General features: G+C 34.0%; 1 long non-coding RNA gene across 1 annotated transcript; it reads left to right on the top strand.

The window, feature by feature from the left end:
* Positions 1-5,145: 5,145 nt before the first annotated feature.
* LOC116402530 lies at positions 5,146-6,402 on the top strand. Its single transcript, XR_004214953.1, has 3 exons — positions 5,146-5,210; positions 5,842-5,916; positions 6,144-6,402. It is a non-coding gene; the product is annotated as an uncharacterized LOC116402530 (long non-coding RNA).
* The last annotated feature ends 10,045 nt before the right edge of the window (positions 6,403-16,447 follow it).

The raw sequence follows: 16,447 nt of genomic DNA, 5'->3' as shown, positions 1-16,447 counted from the left end.
CTTCACACAAACAACTTTATTTGGATACTGCTCAACAAAGCTGCAGTGCAAGAACACTAACCAAAAGTGACAAATTCAATTTCCTATTTCAATGAAGTCAAGTTTCCAATTTTTGAGCAATGTAAATACTGAGATCAAAATAGAAAACAAACAAGATTGTCTTTTAATTCACATATGCCACTAAATGTCCCCTTATACATACCATTTTCTTCCTGAGTAGAAATCTGTGTCTTTAAATGCAACTGAAAAAACTGGATTTCCACCACCAGTTTTATCGGTTCATGATTAGATTTTGTGTATGGTTATAATTCTTCGTTCTGCAGAAATGCAACTTATTCACCAGAAAATCCTAGAAAAAAATGGCTTCGGCTGGCAATCCAACATGACTCACTAAAGTATTCATTATATCTTGGACTCTCTCAGCCATACCCACTCATCCATGTGTTCATTAACCAAGGTTCAATAACCAAGGAAAGATTTGACATGTATCTATCATCTTATCTCAGAAAATATGCAATTTATGTTTATTGTCTTATAAGATATTTAACTATTGAAGAGAAGAACTTACGTGAAGATTTTCCATGAGGCAGTGTTGTAATCATTCTCATGTCAAATGTTCAAGCCACCATTACTAGTATCATGTCTTCAGCAAAGATATAGAACAGTAATTGACCAGAGTAGTCCTTGCGTAATAATAGAGAATAGAACTCCACAATCATAGTAAACAAAAAACAAGAATTAAATAATAATGATCAATATTTTTCAATTAACATACTTGAATGCTATTTCAATTTAATTGCTCAACATAAAACAAAACAATATGGAAAAAAATAATAACAAAAACAAGAAACCAACTCTCTCCCTTTGAAATATGAGAAGGCAGCAAAGACATGGAAACAGTTAAAACTTGGATTTTAGTGCAACACGTTCATTTCACCATTTCCCATTTTCTTCTTTACTATGTTTGCTTGTTTCTTGGAAATTTTGATTTCTTCCTTTCAAACTCCAACATTTTCTTAATCCTTAAAATCGTTGTCAAACTGTTGTAGGTCACACTACCAAACTTTTTAGAGATTAATAAATATACAATTCAATTCAAATTTGGGTTCAAGCATTTTCTTTCACCAAAGCCCCAACATTGAAGTTCCAAATTCGGGTTGATAGTTCAAATAGATCTGAAAATTCAACCATGAAAAGTTAGTGAGTAAATACCAAACTCAAGGCAGGAAGTTTCTAATAATTACACTAGAATTGTACCAATAGGCTAACAATAATAACAAACCATTATTTAGACTGCATGAGTTGCAGCCAAATCCTTCCACTAGAGATTTGTGCAATTAAAGCAAATGGGTTGGATTCTAAAAGTCCATTTCCAGTTCAACAGTCAAAATATGCTTAAAACAAATTGTATAAAACAAAGCCACAGTCCACATCTCTCAGGCATATTCACAAACACCTTCCATACGCAAATGGTGGAGTTTACATATTACACTTGCTAAAAAGTATTTTTACATTTACGTATTACTCTTGCTAAAAAGTATTTTTAGTAAAATATAAAATAAAACATAAAATGTTTTACTTCTACCTTTTTGTTCTCCCGCAAAGTGAAAATAGTGAAAATAGCAAAAAAAAAAAAAAAAAAAAAGAACCCCAAAATTTCAATAATAAAAAATGTAGAGAACATTTTATGATATTCTCAACATTAATAGATAAACAAACAATTTTCAAAAGAACATGTAATTAAAAATCAAAATAAAATGGAAAAACTTAAAATAAGAAAGAGTCTTGAGTATATAAAAGTAAGTACTAACCTTTATATAGCGAAGAAGTCGAAATGCCAAAAGTTAATTAATTTAAGAGTGTAAAGACAAAAATAAAGCAAAATTAACACCAATGCCAAAAATTAAGTATTCTAAAAATACTAAAATAGAAGGATTGAAGCAAAATTTGAAGTTAAAGAAATTCAATTAGACCCCACAAATTGCACTACAAGAAAAATGACATTCTATGACATTTGTATACAATCCAAATTAAAAGAAGAACAAAAAAACTGTCACAAATTGTCAAAATGCCCATTTTTGGCGGGAAAAGATGGAAATTTTCGGATTGGCCAAATTTATGACAGTTTTTTAATGTCATAAATCTATGACATTTTTTAACTGCATTAAATAGTAATAATAAATAAAATTTATTTGTTTTAAGTTAAAAGAATGGAAAGAAAGAAAGTAAAGGAAAGCCCCTAAATTTCGAAAACCCTCCCCCTCACTGCAATCTTTCTCAATCTCTCCACTGCCAGCGTCGGTGGCTTCTGCGACTGAGCGCTGACCAGCCAAACGCACCGCTACCACCTCTCATCGGCGTCTTCTCCCTCACTCTCAGGTTTTCTTTTCCCGTCACGCGTCCGTGGCTCCATTTCGACTTCATCCTATTTTTACATTAGATTCAGGTTTTGAAGGATTTTATCGTGTTGTCCAGCAAATGTTAATTACATTTTGGGGAATTTCCAGTAAGTATCAAAAAAATTCTGTCCTTTCGAAATTCACTGCAAATTGCTGAAAATTAGGTTTTAATATCTGAAATTTCATTATGCCTAGGTTTGAATTGTGTTAAATTAAAGGTTTTAGAGAAGTTTTGGATAAAAAATAGGTTGGGCAAATTTTTTAATGTTTGATGGGAATTCTCATTGCCTAAATCCCAAATTGCGAAATGGATGAAATTTTGATTTCCAATTCCACTTTGTCTTTGGTTGTTTGTTGAATGCAATTTACTCTCCAATGGCTTCATAACCCATCTCCTATATGTTGGATTCCATGCGAATGAGTCAATGTGATATATTGATGGTTCTTTTTATGAAAAACATCCCTCATAGTTTTGATTTTATAGGAGATATGTGTTTTTTTGTCTACCATCATATTCATCATATTCAATATTGTTGTTTACGATCATTTTTCTAATGTGAATCACATTTTTTCTTTATGGTTGGTTATGTGATGAAGCATTTTGGTTGCTTACGATATGTTTGATTACAATGTGTTTGATGAAATGCCTCAATGAAGCATTTAGTTGATTTTTAATTGATTTTCGTTCGTTTGAATTAGGAAAATTCTAAGAAACGTTTTATTTTGTTGAGAAGACAAAGGGAAAAAGGAGATTGTGTTTGGTTTTGTTCTCTATTAAGTTGATCAACTTCTTCATCGGTATGTATTTTGCAGGTCAGACGACCTACGGGATTATTTGTGCAATTTGGTCCTCTTAAGGACACTTATTTGTCACGAGATTATTATTCTGGGTAGGGTACTTTGGAAGATTGTTATATTGATTTTGTAAGCATTTGGTGTGTATATGCATGTCTGGATTTTTTTTTCTGGACGTTAACTCATTTAGTCCTTTAGTTTTGGACGTATCTGATCTACTTTACATATTTGTAAATATGTTTTTATTGATGGTTGGTCCTATAGTGATTGCTTAATGGTTTGAAAATGGTCCTATGTTTTCAATTTTGTTTTCCAATAATAACATACAATCTGTTTATGGACTTTGGTTGTTTTTATTGAAAGTGATAATGTTTGAAGACAACCAATGAAGTAATAAGAGTATCTTGTAGAATACAAGAAGCATGAATTTTTTTTGTGTGTTGATGACATTCAAGTTCTGATGACTTAATGTTTACGTGTAGATTCAGTCGAAGTTGGGTTACAGTACATTGAGAAGTTCAAGTCTTGAAGAATTTCATCTCAATTTTTTCTTAGCCACTCAAAAGGTTAGCATGGTGATGTTAATATTCTCTTGTTAGAGCTCTCTATCGATGTTTCTGTCACTCTCAATCGATAGATTAATGATCAATGATGCCACTAGTTTAAGTGGCATTTTGGAAAAACATGCTAAGTTTTTTTTTTTAATAAGATTCTTTGTAAATATTAAATATTAGGGTGGGTGTGGAAATGGATGGAGAGATTGGAGAATGAAATCCTTTTTTTTTTTTTTTGGAGAGAGGGGATTTTCAAGATGAGCGTATATCAAAAGACGAATGAGATATTTAAAAAAAGAGTTGTAAACTCTTTAGGATTGTATGAAGGAAAGAAACAGATAAACGATATATTATTATTTATGAATGTATTGAAATGCTAATGATGTTGTGTGATTGTGTTTGTCCCGATATAGGATGTTTGAGTCACACAACAAGCCTTGAATTATGTTATTCAATACTTCTTCTGTGCGTATCATTAATTTTTAAGATTATATGACAACAAGTATTCTTTATTATTTTCGTAAAAATATCATTACCTATTCATTGATTTCTGAATTTTTTATAGTTAATTTGCATTATTTAGTAGATTTATGGCAAGGAATTGGAAAAGGTTTTCTTTCATGATTTGTTCCTTGAATGTTGTTGAGGTATTTCCTTTAGTGACGTTTTTTCTCAGTATGTTGTTTTGAGTGAGTGGGTAAATTACAAATATATAGACTTAGTGGGGTGGAGTAGAGAAAGGGGAGAGTGAATTTGTCTTTTATTTATATTATTTTAATGTAGATACGGTTCATTAATGCTAACTTGTTTGTAGTTTGTTACTCCTTTGAACTAATTGATTTCATTGGTTCAAGGAAGTAGATTTTCAAATTGAAAATTGTGGGTTCCAATCTACATAAGTAATTTCCATGTTTGCACAGTAGGATAATTATTGGTGTTCATTGGATTATAAGATATGCTATTATTCAGGATCTAGTTTCAGATTCTTATTTTTTTTAGGATCTAGTTGTGGGTATTGATGTGCTTAATCTTCATGAGATTTTGTTTACTGCATGTTCCTAACTTCATGTTATGTTACTCTTTGTCCAAAATTCTATCTACTTTGTTGATGTTAGTTCTTTTCTCCTATTTGCAGTGGGGAATCTATGTTACTAGTTTGTGATAAGAGATTGTTGCTTCTTTTGAGAAAGTTAATTTCAAAAGAATACAATCTTTTGCTTCCTCCTTAATGAGCTCAATGGAATTTTCTTTTGTTTCCAAATTTATTTTATATTTCTCAGCCCTTGGGTTAATAATTCTAAAATTCTGATTGATACTGAAGAGTTGAATAGGGAGCTCAATGGAATTTAACCCCTTTGATGCTATTATTTACTTTATATATGTGTTTTTCTGGATAGAACGCATTGGGTCATGGGAGAACAACAAGAAAGCAGCTCTTGAGGCTGAACTAAAACAAATTGAGGTAATTAGAAAACAAAATATATGTAATGTGTTTAAGTTTTATTTGTATAGTATGTAGATGCTATTTACGATTTTAGTTCTAGATTTTAGAAAAATTCATTAAATATAAACTCACAACCTCAGTGAAGATTCCAAAATCTGTAATTCGATATTTCTCTTCATTGACGGAACTGCTCTTTACAACTATGTTTTTTTTTTCTTTTTTGTCGATTTCATTTGGATTGATTTTGTAATGAGAGCATGAAAAATTTGAGAAGAAGAAGGGTGAGTATATAGAGAAAATGAAGAACAAAATAGCATTGATACACAAAACAACATAAGAAAATAAGGTTGTTAATTGAAGCAAAGCATGGAGAAGAAAAGCTAAAGGCAAAGGCAGAGGAAATTGCTGCCAAACACAGAGCTACTGTAACTGCTCCTAAGAAGATTTTCAATTGTTTCTAATTTTAAATTAAACCATATATGTTTACAATAATTTTAAAGCTGAAATGTGCTTGATTTTCTGTAATGGTATGCTCTTGTTTCCATTTCTTATTGACTTGTTAAAAGTTAAGATGTTCAAAAAGCTAACCACAAAAGTTCTTATATTAGATATTTTTTATCTCTGACAGACTATCGGTTCCAATTTGTAGGAACGGTGTATTTAGGTACTTTAGAACCTCAACTACCTTCAAGTAGATTGTACATTGTAAGGAAATCATAGTAAGGTATCCATAAACAATATTCATCTCTATACATTGAATCTAGGAGAAGAATTTTGTGCATGTCATCATACTCGGGGTGTATAAAGATTCAGAATTCATTTAGAAGTTTTAGTTTTCTTATTGTAAACATATTACGTTGCATATCTACATTTGTGCTTCTTATTTTGCATGATCTTAAACGTCCAAATCCAATCACTAAAGTCCGATTACATGATGAAAATGTGATTCAGCCTTCAGATGTATGATCATAGAGAATTGGCAAGCATCCAATAGAAATGGAGCACGTCAGATAATAAAGGTATATATCTTATGAAGGCTAGCAACTCAAGAGGATACCTCTAACATATAAAGAAGATAAGAACAATCTAACGATATAGTTAACAGGTAATATTTATTTCAAAGTATATACTCTTACAACTTTAGTTTGTTGAAGTTATTGGCTTTCCATTTTTCACTCTTTGATGATTTGTCATTATTCAATTTTAGTGGTTATATGTAAAGTCCCAAAGGTAAAAATATATATATATACATTTTTTTTTTCTTTTCTTAAATTAGACTTACATCGTAAGTCAGTCTACAGAACCTAAAACTTAGGCTCTGATACCAACTGTAACAACCCAACTATGAAGGTTAGTAAGTTGCTTGACCAGGGTACCTGTTGTATTTGACTAGTGTGGTAGACACCAGAGAAGTCGATGTTTCTTTGTTATTTGAATCAGTGGTGAAAAGTATTATGATATTTTTCTAGAAGAGTTTCTAAGATTACCGTGCTAAACAGAAATTGGTCTTGTTATTGAGATAGAGTTAGACTCGTTCCTATATCTAAAGCTTCATACAAAATGGCACCAACAGAGTTGAAAGATTTGAAGGTGCAATTGAAAGAAATGTTTGACAAGTACTACATTTGACGAAGTATGTTATCTTGGGGTGCACCAATTTTTGTTTATTAAGAAGAAAGATGGGTCGATGCACTTATGTTTTGATTGTAGAAAGTTGAATAAGGTGTCGGTTAAGAATAAATATCTTTTACCAATGAATGAGGATTTGTTTAATCAACTGCAATAAGTCCGTGTTCTTTAAGATTGAATTACATTCAGGTTATGACTTGTTGAGGATTAGAGAACAGTGACATTCCTAAGGCAGATTTTCGTTCGAGATATGGACATCACGAGTTCATTATGATGTCTTTTGAGTGGGCAAATGCTCAAACAATGTTTACGACTTGATGAACAAAGTGTTTAACGATCTCTTAGACACTTTCATGATTGTATTTATTGACGATATCTTAATTTATTCCAAAATAGAGACAGCGCATGAGGAGCATTTAACATGGTTTTAAGAGGCTCGTCGAGTCAACGAATTGTATGCAAAGTTTTCAAAATGTGAGTTTTGGATGAGGCCAAGTATCTTTCCAAGCCATGTGGTATCTAGAGGTGACATTTATGTGGATCTCACAAAAGATTGAAGTTGTTACTAGTTGGCCTCGACTTTTCATAGTCAGTGAGGTTCATAGTCTTTTGGGTTTAGCAGGTTATTACTAACGGTTTGTATAAGAATTTTCTCGTATAGCTACTCCTTTGACTCAGTTAACTAAGAAAAGGGACTCCGTTTTTTTTTTGGGACAAGGCCTATGAGGATAGTGTTCAGGATCTTAGGTAGAAGCTTGTACAACTCCCGTGCTTACCGTACATGATGGTTCAGAAAGTTTTGTAATTTATAGTGATTCTTTTAGGAAAGTTTAAAAGGTATTCTGATTCAACAAGTTAAAGTAGTTGCTTGTGCTCCTCGTCAGTTGAAGAGTCATGAGGAAAATTATCCAACTTATGATATGAAATTGACAGTTGTGGTTTTTACATTAATGATTTGAAGGCACTATTTGTATGATGAAAAGATATAGATATTTTCTAACCAAAAGAGTATAAAATACTTCTTCACTCAAAGAAGTTGAGTATGAGATAGCAAAGATGGTTTGAATTAGTAAATGACTATGATTGTGAGATTTTGTACCATCTAAGTAAGGCGAATGTGGAAGTTGGTGCTCTTCGTAGAAAAGTATCACATTTTAACAGCACTTATTACCAGACAGGTTTCATTAGACAAAAACCACGAGAGAGCTGAGATTGTAGTTTTAGTGGGGGAAGTCACCTCACAGTTAGCTCAGTTGTCAGTACATCCGATCTTGAGACAAAGAATTCTTGTGGTTCAATTCATTGATCCTTATTTGATTGAGAAGCATTGCCTAGTAGAAGTAGGGCAAGTTAAGGAGTTTTCCATATCCTTTGATGATGAACTTATGTTTGAGAGAGAATTATGTGAGCCAACAGAAAATGCAATTAAGACAAGGTTATTGGTTGAGACTCATAGTTTTCCATTTCTCATGCATCCAAGTAGCACAAAAATGTATCCGGATCTGAAAAGAGTTTGTTACTAGCGTAATATGAAGAGAGAAATGGAAGATCTTGTTAGTAAGTGCTTGGTGTGCTAGCAGGTTAAAGCACCAAGATAGAAACCAACAGGTTTGTTGCAACCTTTGAGTATATTAGAGTGGAAGTGGGAGAATGTATCTATGGATTTTATTATATAATTGCCTAAAACCCTGAAGGGTTACACAGTGATTTGGGTTATTGTCGATAGGCTTACGAAATCGACACATTTCATTTCAAAAAAAAAAAATCCACTTATACTACTAGTAAATGAGCATAATTATATTTGATTGAGATTGTGAGACTGCATGGAGTGCCTGTATCGATTGTTTCTGATAGGGATGCACGGTTTACTTCCAAGTTTTGGAAGGGACTTCAGACCGCTATGGGTACGAGGTTGGATTTCAGTACAGCTTTTCATCCACAGACTGATGGTCAAACTGAACGTTTGAACCAAGTTTTAGAGGATATGCTACGAGCTTGTGTTATAGAGTTTCCAGGCAGTTGGGACTCTCATCTACATTTGATGGAGTTTGCTTATAACAACAGTTTTCAGGCTACCATCGGTATGGCACCATTTGAGGCTTTGTATGGCAAATGTTGTAGAACCCCTGTTTGTTGGAGTGAGGTTGGTGAACATAGATTGATGGGACCTGAATTAGTTCGGTCTACTAATGAGGCTATTCAAAAGATTAGAGCACGTATGCAAACAGCGCAGAGTAGACAGAAGAGTTATGCAGATGTACGGCGAAAAGACCTTAAGTTCGATGTGGGAGAAAAGGTATTCTTGAAGGTAGCACCTATGAAGGGTGTTATGCGTTTTGAGAAGAAAGGGAAGTTAAGTCCTCGTTTTGTTGGACCATTTGAGATCTTAGAGAGGGTTGGTGTTATGGCGTATCGCTTGGCATTACCACCATCTCTCTCTGCAGTTCATAATGTTTCCATGTTTGATGTTGAGGAAATATGTGGCCGATACATCTCATGTAGTAGACTATGAACCCTTGGAGATTGATGAGCATTTGACCTATGTAGAACAACCTGTGGAAATTCTGGCTAGAGAGGTAAAGATGCTTCGTAATAGAAGCATTCCATTAGTAAAAGTTTTGTGGCGGAACCATCGAATGGAAGAGGCGACATGGGAGCGAGAGGAAGAGATGAGGACTCGTTATCCAGAGTTATTTCAGGATTAGAACTTTCGAGGACGAAAGTTTCTTAAGGGGGGAAGAATGTAAAGTCCCAAAGGTAAAAATATATATATATACATTGATGTGTGAATTGATGTGGATTGCCGAAAGTATACATGTGAATGACTGAAATTATGCTTATGTGTACATGATGATATTAATAGATTGTGCTGTATAAAGATTGGATGTGAACTAGTGAATTTGTTTCGGTTGGATGTGGATTATACTGAACTGTGGTTTGTGCTGGTGAACTGAGGGGTGTATTGACTTGACTGTATAGTGGATTGACTGATGTATTAGCATTTTATTGACAGACATATGATTGTAGTAAAATAAGTTGACTGTTAGGATGAAAGAAAGAAAGGACTTTGTGATTTGAAGTAACTGAAAGATGGGTTGAATGGAATGAGGGGATAAATTGTTAGGTTGTATTGGGATGTTTACCTTGTAGGTGTCCCACGGGATCACCAATTTATTTTGCACCTTCGGGAGCATTTGACTGATATGTGTTTCTGCAGAACACTAGACTGATATGAACGTCCCTCGGGGCGTTAGACTGATATGTACGTCCCTCGGGGCGTTAGACTGATATGTACGTCCCTCGGGGCGTTAGACTGATATGTACGTCCCTCGGGGCGTTAGACTGAAATGTGTATCCTACGGGATCACAAGACTGCGACTGTACAGGGTGTCCCAATAGAACTTTAACAATTTATTTTCCCCTGACGAGACCAGTAGAGGGTCTCTTACTGAGTATTGTTATACTCACCCTTCTTATGTTTAATTTTCAGGCAAAGGAAATAAAGGTGGCAAACCGATGAGGGGCAGGAAGGAAGCGTGATTGCCATAGGGAATGTGTTATTTTGCTTCCGCTTATGATTTCTTTTAAGGTTTAAGATGTACTAAAACTTAGTTTACAAACTTTTATTTGTAAATAGTGTTATTGTTAAGTTTTCTTGAATATTTGAAAATCAGGCCTGACATGTTTTGTTTTTAAATTGACATATGTTTCAATTTGTATCAATCAAAGTTTATTTGTTAAAAATTAACGATCTCGACTTACCCAGAAAAGTTGGGTCGTTACATTATATATGCTAAAACAAACTATTGAATTGTTGCTTTACGAAACAAGATAAATACTTGAAAACAACCTATCGATACCAACAATATACCTGCTAGGATGCTACAATTTTGTTTTTTTATCATGAATAGTATGCTTATAGCGGTTGACTATTGCTACTTGTGTAAATTGCCATGGATGTTATGTCTGTACTTATTGCTATTGCTAAATTGGTACTTGTGTAAATTGTCATGGATTTTATGTCGGTACTCATTGGTAGAGCTTTTTTTTATAAGAAACTAGGAGACCTTTAAATTCTGTCAAGCCATAAATGATACAAGTTGTTCTAGTTTCATTTTCCTAGTACCTTAATATTTCTTGGCTTCATTAACTGAAGTGGATTGCACATGAAAACTGTCTTCTTTCTGATATTTGTAGATTTGAAAGTGTTTGACTCCTTAAGATGGAAACTTTTTGGTTCTTGTTGGATAACGTTTCTTCCAACCTTAGTGACAGTGAACTACTAATGGATTCTTAAGTTTCATTCATCTCGATTATTACTTATGATTACTTATTCAAGAATTTTCTTGTTGATTACTTATTTATATCCAGCTAAGTTTTCTAAAGAGTAATGATACAAGAGTTGTAATTTGTAAAAAGTTCCAATATGGTAGACCAAGTGGATGTTAAGTTGATGTTGTTATTCTACATGTGTGCTCTGCTATGTAGTTGTTTATCTTATCGACGTATGTAGTGATAGGTAATTCTCAATGTTGAAATTTTCTATAAGAGTTGTACTCTCTTGTTCTATGATGGATGCTTATATTCATGTTGTCTTCGTAGGTTCAACTGGAGTCGACAACTTCATGAGTTTACTTTCAAAGAACATTTTCAGAGACAAACATTCTCGGTTGGTCGTTTATGCTTTAGCAGAAAATCTTGTTATATGTATTCTGATGCTATTTAAAATATTTTTTGATTAAGGGCTGAGATTCTGTACTTGTAAATTGTTGGAACTTGATTGGAAATGTACGAATATTATAAATTGTATTATAGCGTATATATATTAAATGTTGGCTAATTTTTTCTATATGGGTGTCAATATTATAAATTCAAAATTGTCATTGTCAGCTACATTATTGTCATTCAAATGGTTCGTGTAATGGCGGAGTGGCAAGGAGAACAGGAAAAAACTGTACTAATCGAGTAATTTGCAACAGGAAAAACATGTCGTATTATGAATTTTAATCAGTTATTAATTGTTGTGAATACGAAAACAATGACAGTTTTTTTTACAAAATTAATTGTCACGATTGCCTATCTTTGACAGAAAAATAATGTCATCAGTAGCAAAACAATGACATTTTTTAAAAAAAAATTGTCGCAATTGACATATTCGTGACATTTAAAACATGTCACAATAAACGAATTCATGACATTTATTTAACTGTCGTTAATACATAAATGATGATAGTTATTTATTGTCATTAAAATATGACAGTTATTTGATGTCGTAGAATGCTAACTAACGACATTTATGTTATGTAATGAAATAACTTATGGAGACAGTTTTTGAAAAATGTCATGGAAGGACTTTCCATAACTCCCGCTTCTATCACTGAAAATAATTGTCATGGATTTTGTTCACGACAATAAATAACTGTCGTCGTAGACCATTTTTCTTGTAGTGTTGATAAATAAAGGTCTACTGTGTCTACTACCATCAACAAATACTTACCTTTAGGCTCCTCCTAAGTTAGAGTTAGAGAACTCTTGCTCAGCTAAGGATGAAGTTATTAGGCTCCCCTAAACACCAAAGAACAATCTTCTCATGAAAAAATGCACAGTAGAAAAACAAACAAAACACATCACCAAATAGTATTATATAAAATTAAGACAAGGGGAGGTGTCATATAATAAAAGAATATATCTTAAATCAAAATTTCCTTAAATAAACATCTCATAAACCTAAACACATGAAGGACATTTTCAGGACCTTCTCCCTTTTTGTCTTGCTCTCTTTCAGCTTCAAGTCTTAACATTTTTTGGTCTAATTTAAGTTAAAGATAAATCCAACATTTATTTCACATACATCACATAGGGGTGTTTGCGCAAAAGTGGAAATTCAAACGAAGTTGAAAATTTAAGACCTTACCGACGACTCATGGAGTTGAGGGAAGTAGTGACAAGAGAACAACTTTGCGAAGAGAGAGAAAGAGAAAAGGAACAAATGACTTACCGACAGAGGAGGTGACGGTCGTGGTTTGAATGTTGAAGAGATTGCGGTGGATGGAGATGACAGGCACAGATTAAACAGGTTATCATAGAGGAGGTTTCGTTCGATAAAGGAGGTTGCGATAGTAATAGAGTGAGGAGACGGGAATGAGAAGGCGGTGGTGGTGATGGGAACGGGCGTCATCCAAAGATGGTCTTCTTCGCGTTTTGAGATGGCTTATTTGCGAGAGGAATGAGGGTTTTTAATTTGGGGAAATTTTTATTTGGGGGAAAAGCCTTAAAACCCTTTACTTTTCATTTAAATTGAATTGAATTTTAATAAATTAAATAAATTATTTGATGTATCTTCTACGACATCAAATAACTGTCGCAAAAAATGCTATCTGAAAAATTTCGCCTTTTCCCACAAATGACGGGTATTTTTACCTTTTGTGACAGTTTTTTTTTCCTCCCTTCCATTTTCTAATGTAAACAACTGTTGTAGTAGATAGATTTTGTTGTAGTGGTTGTAGGAAATTTAACAAGCTTTCTAACCATACCAAATAGAGCTTTTAATTCCACCTATACATTATTGGATACTCGAAAAACCGAGGCTTCTTGGAATTACGTGAAAAGTCTATGGTCTATTTTCTACTTCAAAAATCATTCACTTAGCCTCAGAATTTGCTCAAATTTTATTCATGAAACTTGTTAGAAATTGAGTGAACTTTCAAACGAATCAAATTGTATATTTTAATTCTTCTTGTGTACCTCAAACCACTATAAAAACCAGAGATGATTTGTGGAAACTATTCCAAATGTTACCAAGAACTCAACATAGTACCCTTGATTTCAATGGGCAACATCCTAAGTACCTTCTTAGTTCAAATCAACCGTCCACCATCATTGGTTACTTAAAGATAGCACTAGAATCAAACAGGTATTTAAGATTGACTCCAAGAAGTTTAGAAATTTACCAAAGTTGTGTCAAAACACTCGATTTTGGGTTCTTAAACGGCTGGACAACAACTCCAACTCCTATAATAATCAAATCTAACATCCAAAATGTTGTGGAAAAAGTTAAGTTTATGTCTAAACTTAATAGGTATTCACAATCGCCTAAAGAAAACAACCCCGAACCATAAAAATCTTACTCTAAGAGTAGGAACTGAAAGAAGAATGGAGATGGACAAAGATTCGGTTGGCCTCTAGTCAGCTACCACGCACGACAGCTATAGGAGAGGTGTTGAAGAACCGACTTACGACTGTGTTAAGGGTGATGTGGTAGGGCTTTGCTAGCCGGTGTGCACGTCGTCGTCTGGTGAATCGAGTGACGCGTCATTAGATGGAGACAAGGCTTCAAAGCGACACCAAACGACGCGAAGGAGATGAACGACGCGGTTTGTGGCTGTCCTGAAACGTGAGGACGAGGCGGCAGGTATGGCGGCAAACCAAGGAAAGAGAACAAGGTGGGAGAGAGGGAACAACTCGAAGGAAGGGGAGGGCGTGCACTCAAGACCTCTTGTAGACGTTCCCCTCCTCTTTTTCTTTTAATTGCTTCATATAAGAAAAATACTAATAATAGATATAGACAAAAATACCCCTCACTTTCAAAATAAACTCATTTTTTGCCCCTACCTTACTCTTTTCAAAACCTCAAAAAGTCGAAGCCTTAAACCAACCTAAATTTGTTCCAAACTTTCTTATTAAAACCAATTTACCTTATTAAAACAATTCAACCTTTAGACATTAACTATTAGATTTAAACTTGTTTTTCAAACTTAAAAATATTAATAAATAAAAGGAGAAAAGAACGAGGGCTTACACGTTACTATCTTCTTTTTAATAATTTCGTCCTTGAAATTCGATCATGGTGATGATGTGGAACGCTGTGGGTATTGAGCCTTCATTGCCTGCTCAGTCTCCCATGTTGCTTCTTCATAAATATGGTTCCCCCAAAGAACTTTAACTAACGGTATGACTTAGTTCCTTAGCATCAGCTCTTTCTTATCAAGAATTTGTGTTGGCTCCTCTTTGTAAGACAAGTTCTCTTTCAAATGAACTGGTTGTGTTTCAAGAATATGAGATGGATCAGAAACGTACTTACGCTACATCGCACATGCAATGAAACACATCACAAATCCTCGAAAGTTCCATAGGCAATACCATATTGTACGCTGCAAGCCCAATACGTTCTAATATCTCATAAGGTCCAATAAATTAAAGTTCTATACATCTTTGTACTGCCAGAATGAATTGCATATGCAGAACTATATGCTTCCTCTAAAATTTGATCTTTTATGCCTTGGTTTCTAGGGACACACAACCTATCATATTTCATCAAGGCACCATCACCCCTTAAGCTATAGTTCGTTCCTTGGTTCAATTTTACCTCTTTTGCTAACTTTCTTAGCATTATATCTTCTAGTCTAAGAAATGATGGGGCAATTTGCGATTAGTAAAAAACTTCTCATTCAACAACACAAGTTAAAATTATATAACAACCTAATTAAGTTAGATAAAATATATCCTAATAGTAATTTGGTTAATAAATTTCATTTTTTTCAATATCAATAGAAGATGAGAGATTCAAGCCATAGACCTACGAGCGATAAAATTTACTTCTTTGTTGAGTATTGCTTGTTTCGATGGTTTTAAGACAACCATCAATAATTAATTCATACAATCTTTTCTTTTTTCCTTTTTCCTCTGTTTCTTTTTTTTACAGAAGGTTATTGTTGGAAGATTTATGGTAATACGAGCATATGAAATTATTTTTTTCACGGATAACTTCTTTTTGTTATTCTCATTTAATTTCTCTAAGTAGTAATTAAATTCTCTTAAGCACGATATTGGATGTTTTTAGATGAAAGTTAAGATTGTTGAGTTTTAGGCATTAAAATGGACCATTAAAACTGCTTGGGTATAACTTTATCAATTTCAATTTTATTGAGTTGCGTACCGATTATGATTAAACTATAATTCTTGTTTTGGCCCACAAAGCCATCTTATATAAACCCTTCGTTCCTCCATCCATTTCCACAAGATTAATCTTCTATTCTCCATTTTCTAGTGACCAATATGGAGAAAACACAAAGAATTTATCTTCTTTTTCTATCGCTTTTATCCATAGCCACAATGTCACATTGTCGTGGTACGTATACAAGAATATTATTTTCCGTTTGTATATATATACATATACATATATCACGTATGCATGTATTCTAATTCTTTGTTTGTGTATTTACAGTGTTGCTTCATGTTGACCCACAATCTGATGTTGGCGGACCTCAAATGGTCATTCCACCCCCTCCGCCACACCATCATCTTGATTCAGACGTTGGTGGACCACAGATGGTCATTCCACCACCTCCACCACACCATCATCTTGGTTCCGATGTTGGCGGCCCTCAAATGGTCATTCCACCTCCTCCACCGCACAAACTTGACATCGATGTTGGTGGCCCTCATTGGTCATTCCACCCCCCACCACACCATCATCTTAATCCGGACGTTGGTGGCCCTCAAATGGTCATCCCACCACCTCCTCCGCACAAACAACCACAATCTGATGTTGGCGGCCTCAAATGGTCATTCCACCCCCTCCTCCACACCATCATCTTGATTCTGATGTTGGTGGCCCTCAAATGGTT

The sequence above is a fragment of the Cucumis sativus genome, chromosome 3, assembly GCF_000004075.3.
Source record: "Cucumis sativus cultivar 9930 chromosome 3, Cucumber_9930_V3, whole genome shotgun sequence".
Lineage (NCBI taxonomy): Eukaryota > Viridiplantae > Streptophyta > Magnoliopsida > Cucurbitales > Cucurbitaceae > Cucumis > Cucumis sativus.
Note: the sequence above shows the minus strand (reverse complement) of the source record. Positions and strands in the feature narration are given on the sequence as shown.